At 47.6% G+C, this 7,679-nt stretch overlaps 1 pseudogene; it reads left to right on the forward strand.

The window, feature by feature from the left end:
• The first annotated feature begins 3,763 nt into the window (after positions 1-3,763).
• Positions 3,764-4,867, forward strand: LOC144820306 (solute carrier family 46 member 2 pseudogene; annotated as a pseudogene).
• The last annotated feature ends 2,812 nt before the right edge of the window (positions 4,868-7,679 follow it).

The following is a 7,679-nucleotide window of genomic DNA, read 5'->3' on the forward strand; positions in this document are numbered from 1 at the left end:
TATAACTACATTTCTGTGGACTCAAAATTATTCAACAATAAGCTATTGTCCCTTTACAATCAGTGTTCCTAAATGTGTCTGTCACTACCCCTTTGAGAGGGCCACAGGGCAGGCAGTGGCTACTAGGCCCAATTGTGGGAGTTGAGGCTTTTTACTCCTGGTGTCCCATGGACCGACCTACTATGGATCATGAACAGCTGGACAAGTACTACCCCTTCAGCACTTGAATCTCAGTGGTGGAGCAGGTTGAGCAGTCCAAGGCTTCTCAGGGGAGGTAGGTGCAAAATAAACAAAGGCAAAAAAACTCAAAATATAAACAGTAACCCAAAAAATCTGATTGCCCAGTCCAATACTTAAGAAATGAAGTATTTATTGCAAACGCAAACTATGATACAGCACACTAAATAATGCGCATCAAGGTCTCTGGGTGCAAGCGCTTTAGCGCTTTCCTTGGCAGTATTTCCAGGATCCTCTCACATCCTCCTCCACACTAACATACGGGTTTCTGGTGGTTTACTTGAGATGACCCCACAGGTGCTGCCCGCACTAGCAATGCACAACAAAGTCTCGCTTTGGTCCTGAAAGCTCAGCTCACTATGGGCCTAAAAGGCTGAGCTTATGCAGGTCTTAAACTGCCTGCCGGTCCTGCTCCAGTATTACTCAGCTGTGGCCTGAAGAAGTGTTTGCATCTTCCCTTGCTGTAGCAATGGGCGGGTTACACCGCGGCTTCCTGCGGTCAGCGGTTGTGTAACCACCCAGGCCATTGCAGTCGACAATAGCTTTCAGGTGCAGAAGGTGGCTTCTCCTTTGGTAATGAAGGAAGGTGATGGGACAGTAGTGTTGATGAAGGGTGGATTTTTTTTTCTTGATCTCTGGCCCCTCTGATGGTCGAGGGGACACCTCAGAAACAGGTGACAGCCCTACAGTCCAAGTAGCCATCTCCTTGCATAAAGGGGTCACGGGCAAGGGGGCCAGCCCCAACTATGTCAGTTGTACTAGGCAATTGCCCTAACAGTCCCTGTGGCACTCTTCTGGCATATGGCGATCAAGGGCAAGAGTAGTGGCCCCAACAACGTCGGTTATAATGAGCTAGAACCTACAACTTCACAGTGTTGCTGACTTCTGCAGGAAGGCAAACATTTCTCTTTCACAACAACAGTCCCAACTTGACTGGGTGCCTCGCACTTTCGCTCATGTGGATCCACTCACCAGGATCCTCACTGGTCCGTGATCCCTCTAGGCTCTCTCCTCCTCCCCAAAAGGCGCACTGGTCTTGGCAGGCAGGGAGACGACTGGTGCTCCAGGCACACGGCAAGCGTTCTTGGCTTCCTGGGGGATGTATGACGATACAACGCGTGGTATTACCACGCGTACCGTTACCATGCAGGTTTTACAACGCAAGTCGTTACAACGACTTGCGTTGGGGGACGCTGGATAGTGGATAGTTTAATTTACTATTCCAACTCCAGTCCCCGTGGATAGTAGGGAAGGTTTTGGATAGTAAATTAAACTATTCCCTATCCTACAGCGCCCTCCAGCGCAATTCGTTGTTACAACTTTCGTTGTAAAACCTTCGTGGTAACGGTACCGCGTTGTAAAAGTTCCGTTGTAAAGGATGTTCCCCCTTCCTGGGTGATGGTCACACACCCAGAAGGGAGACTAGAAGACCTTGGTCCCTAGTCTTCATTCCAGCAGCTAGAAGTCTTGGTGATCTTCCCTCCAGTTGAAGCTGTGGAGTTTAAAGATCCTTAAAGTCCACTTTCAAACACAAATGTGAATTAGCGTCTGGTCATTTGAAATTCATGTAGTGGACATCGATTCCTTTGAAATGCTCTTTACCCTGTCCTGTTCTTTGACAAAGTGACAATGCCATCGCAGGAGCAGCTCAAACATACCCAGAATATATAGGCTAAGGAAGTAACCAGAATAACACCTGGTTGTCAGCTTCCACTAAAATATACCTTGCAAAGGTTCCAAGGCCGAAGCCTTCCCTCTTTCCTGATTCCTTGGTCCTACAGTCCCAACCTTATCAGATCGACCCTCTTGTCTGGCAATGAGCCCAGGTCAGCCTGACTAGTAACTCTTCCTGTGATCAAAAGGACGTTCATAGGCACAGAGAATGCTCTGCTCCCCTTCCTCTAGCGAGTGTGTGTTCCCACTCCAGCCCACAGGAATGTTAGAAATCCATCTCCTCTCTGGGGTTGGCTGTCCTCACCTCCACTAGCTTTTCCAGACCCTAGGCTTCCAAAATGGAACCCACAGGCCTCCAAAACTATGTACCATGCACAGGCACATATACATTCCTGTATTGGCAGGCAAGTTTCACAAGATTCCCGGTGCTACACACAGTCACTATGTTGGCCAAGCGTGTGTTAAGCACAGAGTAACAGAACTTTACATGAATGAGCCGGTTGGCACCTCTCCGGCTAAGTTAACACTACAGATCTTCACTAAACACAAAATAGAAATGCTGCCACCACCAGGCTTGTGTTACTCAACACTCAGTAAGGGCAGTAGCCCTCTACCACTGTGAATTAACAAGACTCAACATATGACAGACATAGGTCGCCCATGACCAAAAATCGCCCTCGGGGATCCAGATATCCATGGAGGGGGGGCGCTCAGGGCAGGGGAGTGCAGGGCTACCACCATGCACTGGACTTTTTCGTCCCAACAGTGTCTTTTTCTGCTCTTGCAATAAGGTATGTACATTTTAAGTATCTTTACGGGTAATCTGCCCATGCTGCTGACTAGGCTCCAGATGTTATGCTACCACCGTCTGCAAGATCCTGTTTAAAAGCAGATGTAAGCGAGACACCAGGACCACAACCAACTTTCGAAATTAGGTTTATGAAACGAAAAGAGAAGGACAAAAATTGTCTTGGACTGTCTCCTCAACTTGTTTGTTCTTTGTCATAATAAAAAAAGCACACGGTTTAGCACACCTTGTTAGAGGAATTAAGATGACTCCTTGGATCAAGCAGTGTTCTACCTCGGGGGACATCCATACATTACACCTGTTTGTTTCTGAGTCAGAGGGTTTAGAGAGGTTCCCCCTCGCTCCTCGTTCTCTCCCTGTGCTGCAGACCAAAATAACCCCGGGCAGGAAGCGGCCCCTGACGGTCGGTCTCCCGCCGTCCGGGTCTGAACGGGGGCAGAGTGGACCAAGAAGCCACGTGGCACCAAAGCCGAGCCCCGGGTGACCGCCCCCTCGGGGCAGGGGCACATATCAGGGTACCGACTCTCGGAATTCAGCAGCAGCCAGGCCCGGACTGGCCGTTGCGGGCACAGGGCAATCCCCCGGTGGGCTGCAAGGGGGGGGGGGGCAGGTTTGGGCCCCTGGGGGCCGTTTTTGTTACTGCAAAACCGGCCCTGTAACAAAATCGGCCGAAAACCGGCTCTGGCAAAGAGCTCTGCCACACCCCCAACCACCCCCACCCACACGGGGGGCTGGCTGAGCACTTTCCCAGGGCCGGTTTTGGTTCCCAGTCTGGCCCTGGCAGCAGCACCTGCCTGCCGGGCATCATAGCAGTTTGTAAGAAGTGGACATGGAAACAAGGAAGCTGGAACGAAAGATCTAGTTTCTGTTCAAGCTTGTACTGAGCTAACAAGGCGAGAAACACATTCAAGTGTCTGTCTTGACAAACGCGAGGAGATATTTGTTATACATTTAGAATAGTTTCATAGCTGTGCATGGTAAATTGGGATTGGTACACCCTTGAGCCCATATTGGCTTGAGCTGAGGAATATTGGGAAGGTCACCATGGAATCCTGCCAGATGTGGAGGTCATGGGTGGAGCCCGTCGTGGCCGGGGCCCAGATGGCCAACTCTTTCTACGACACCGGGCTGCTGATGGTGGTGAAGAACTATTTCAATCGCTCCAACTCGTCTGCAGTGGCGTTGATGGATGAAGAGCAGCAGATAGCCATCTCCAACTTCTACATCATCAACAACCTGCTTTGTGGCCTGTGCCCCTTGGCATCTGCCTTTGTCCTCGCCTGGCTTGGTGACAGGAAGCACCACAAAATCACCATCTGTGTGCCCCTGTTTGGCTACCTCGTGTCTCGTATGTTCCTCCTTCTCGTAATACTTCTGGACTGGCCACTGGAGGTGATGTACGGCTCCACGGCATTGAACGGCCTCACAGGAGGCTTCACCACTTACTGGGCTGGCATCATGGCACTGGGCTCACTCAGGTCTTCAGAGAGTGGGCGTTCTCACCGGCTCATCGTAATCGAGCTCAGCCGTGGCTTAGCGGGTTTCATTGGGAGCTTGACCTCGGGCCAAATATTTGTGCATTTCAACGTGAGCTATCACCATGGCACGTTGCTGGTGTCCTGCAGCCTCACCTTTTATTTATTCTGTGTCATATACAGCATTTTTGTTCTAAAGGTCCCCAACGAAGGAGGTGGTGGCAGTGGCAACAGTGCACCTAACCAGGCCAACAGTGGAACCAACAGGAGACCGTTGGACGAGCAAACAGAAAGAACAAGGCTGTTGGATGGAGACCACGTGCGAACCTCTTCGTTGATCCGGGATGAGGGACAACTCATGGTACCACCATCCAAGGCCATAATTGCACTGTTTTTCATCAGCGCTGTCCTCTATGAACTAGCCATGGCCGGGACTGTGGACGTGCTGCCCCTCTTCTTGATAAATAAGCCGCTAGAGTGGACACCAGTGTATATTGGTTACAGCAACGCCATAGGTTTCATGATCTTCATCACCAGCTTCTTAGGCGTTTTCATCTTCTCCAGATGTTTGAGAGACACCACGATGATTATGATCGGGATGGCGTCCTTCAGCGCTGGTTACTTCATCATGGCTTTTGTGCGCTGGGACTTTCTCTATTTTATTGGTGAGTAAGGTTTTCTGAAACTTTGTCACAGAGAGATAGTTTGTGGTGGGGTTGTGTCACTATTTCAATGTTTTAATTATCTTTTAATCCTTGTCTAGGCTTGTATTTTATTGTAATTGCATTTATATAGCACTTACTATCCCTGACGAGGCATTGAAGGGCTTTTCGCCTGGCAGGACGCATGCTTTGGAACCTAAGGTTACTGTTATTTTCACTGGTTATTGTTGGTTATCGGAATTAGTCTTATGCTTCTCAGGAAACCATTTCATGCATTTACACCAGTTTCTATGTGGTAGATTAAATTGGATGTATGTCGTTACAACGCATGCTTTTTCCACGCATGCCTTTACAACGCAGGTTTTTCAACGCAAGTTGTTACACCGACTTGCGTTGGGGGGCGCTGGTTAGTGGAATAGTTTAATTTACTATTCCAACTCCAGTCCCCGTGGATAGTAGGGAAGGGTTTGGATAGTAAATTAAACTATTCCCTATCCTACAGCGCCCTCCAGCGCAAGTCGTTGTAACGACTTGCGTTGTAATACCTGCGTTGTAAAGGTACTGCGTGAAAAAAGTTTCATTGTAAAGGATGTTTCCCGATTAAATTAATAGAAGATAGGTGTGATCTTTAGTGGGAGGGAGGAATTTGAATATATGGAAATGTTTGGCAGTGTTAATAGATGAGCTACAGAAGATTGGGTATTGCGAGTTTGCAGGAGTATGCCTTTTAAAGGAGAGGTTACGGTATTTGAAATTAAGTGTGGGCATTTTGCAAAAATACAACAATAGGGATTAAGGCAAGCATGCATTTGATTTAGAGTAGGATGTGCTCAGAGAGTGCAGGCATGCAGGGGATGGACCGAAAGGAGAGGTTAATTCAAAAGAAAAAGAGAGGCAGCAATTGGAAGATTTAAGTCAAGGTCACTTTTCGGGCATACGGATGAAATTTATTTTAGATTGCCTACAGTCTAATCTGAGGATGCAAAACTGTGGAAAGAAAGAACATTTTTTGCATCTGAGATAGTGTTATAGTAGGTTGTTTTCATGAGCACTAAAATCAGGTAAACAGTCTATCCCCTATAAGGCTATTGCGACACCACTGGTTTATCAAGAAAAGTTGGTCAGCGCAAGGTCAGGAAGCATAACATAATCGCTGGACATATATATAGGAAAAGATCATGATGTTTGGCCTTCAGTGAAAGGCAGTGGTAACATAATGATCATACCAACACGAGAGAGTATAAGGGGGTGAATACTCCCAACTGTGAAAAAGAGATTCTCCAAATGCTGCTTATGTTCACCCTTTAAGTTTGGCTCACAGCACTAATTACAAAAGCAAAATGGGATCCTTTTTAGACGCTGCTGGCTGTGGTATGGAACTAGATGGGGTGAGGATAGCTTCCCTAAACAGTGGAAGGGTATTGCATGCCTTCCTGTGGATAGGGGCAGGCCTGGACAGGCTGTGCCAGGCACCGTGGGTTTTCCCAGTTGGCTGGCAGGCTGGGGGAGTGAGTGTTAGTGCAGATGGGTCCAATGAAGGAAAAGGAGGCACTTTAAAAAATATAGTTACTCAGTGTCACACAATGCGGTCAAGTGGAAACTGAGATTAATGCAAGGTTTCCTGGTTCGGCAACTACATGGTTATCTCTTTAGCTCTTCCATTTTAGATCAAATGTTAATTATTTTTGTATAATTCTTTGAGGCCCTAAATCAGCGCACTGTGTTAAATACATCCGAACTATGAATGTTTTGCAAGGATCTGTGGTTGTAGTGTTTGGGCAGGGTGTTGTTTTAATACAGAAGCTAAAATAAAACCCAGAGCACCCACCCTTAATCAATGCATTGAGACCATTTGTAGCTAAAAGCCTTTAGTAATTGTCATCTATTCTTGAATGAATGTATCCACCCACACTTCACCGATCCAACTATTCCTTCATTGAGCCATGCAGCCATGCCTTTAACTTCCTTCCATTCATCTATTTAATGAATGGACAAGGATGTACGAAACAAATGTTGTACAACGCACAATATTTGCAATTTATTTCCAAACACTTCTTAGGGGGCGGCCCACCCCCAAACCCCGCTCGCTACTTGCAGTATGAGGGCTGGTCTGACAAAATGTGTCATGGCTGATTTGGTTCCCAATCCAGCTCTGGCTAGGGGTGGAGACCCAGGCAGTGAAGTGAGGAGGGCGTAGACAGGGATACATTCAGCAGGTCCATGGATTTTGTTAGCAAGGGGCTGCTGATTAGTTCTTACTGAGCACCGCTATTTGATAGATGGTGGGGGTGAAGGGTTGAACAGTAGTTTCTGTTGTTCAAGGCGAGGGAGTTTCTAGGCCAGGCCTGCCCTTTGCATGTCCCTAATTTGCAGCTTTAGAAAGGTTAATGCCAGCCAGGTGCAGAGGGGAAATTAAATAAATAATTATATTTTCCTCGCTGTCGTCTGTCGAATCGCGATCAATATCAAGATGGAGAGCGAGGAACTAGAGGGGCTAGTTCACTTCCCCATGGGTTTGTTGATAATCAAAAGGAACTAGCTAAACTGGTGTTTGCTCAAGTAGTGTGTGTCAGAAAAACATATTCGTTTTTTATGAAGGCCCTCACCCACCAACCGAGTTGGTGGCATGCTTCATCATCGGGCCCCACCCGAGGTACCGAGTGCGCCTCACATGTGCTGCGATGACTGTTTACAGCTGAGTGGTTTATTTGTTAAGTGAGTGTGCAGTGATGGTATGCAGAGTGAGGTTTAAAAATGGTCCTAAGGGTCACGTTCATCGAGGATTACTCTATTTGTGGGCCCTTGTCAGGATACAAAATAAGG

This window comes from Lissotriton helveticus, chromosome 2_1 (genome assembly GCF_964261635.1).
Source record: "Lissotriton helveticus chromosome 2_1, aLisHel1.1, whole genome shotgun sequence".
Classification (NCBI taxonomy): Eukaryota; Metazoa; Chordata; class Amphibia; order Caudata; family Salamandridae; genus Lissotriton; species Lissotriton helveticus.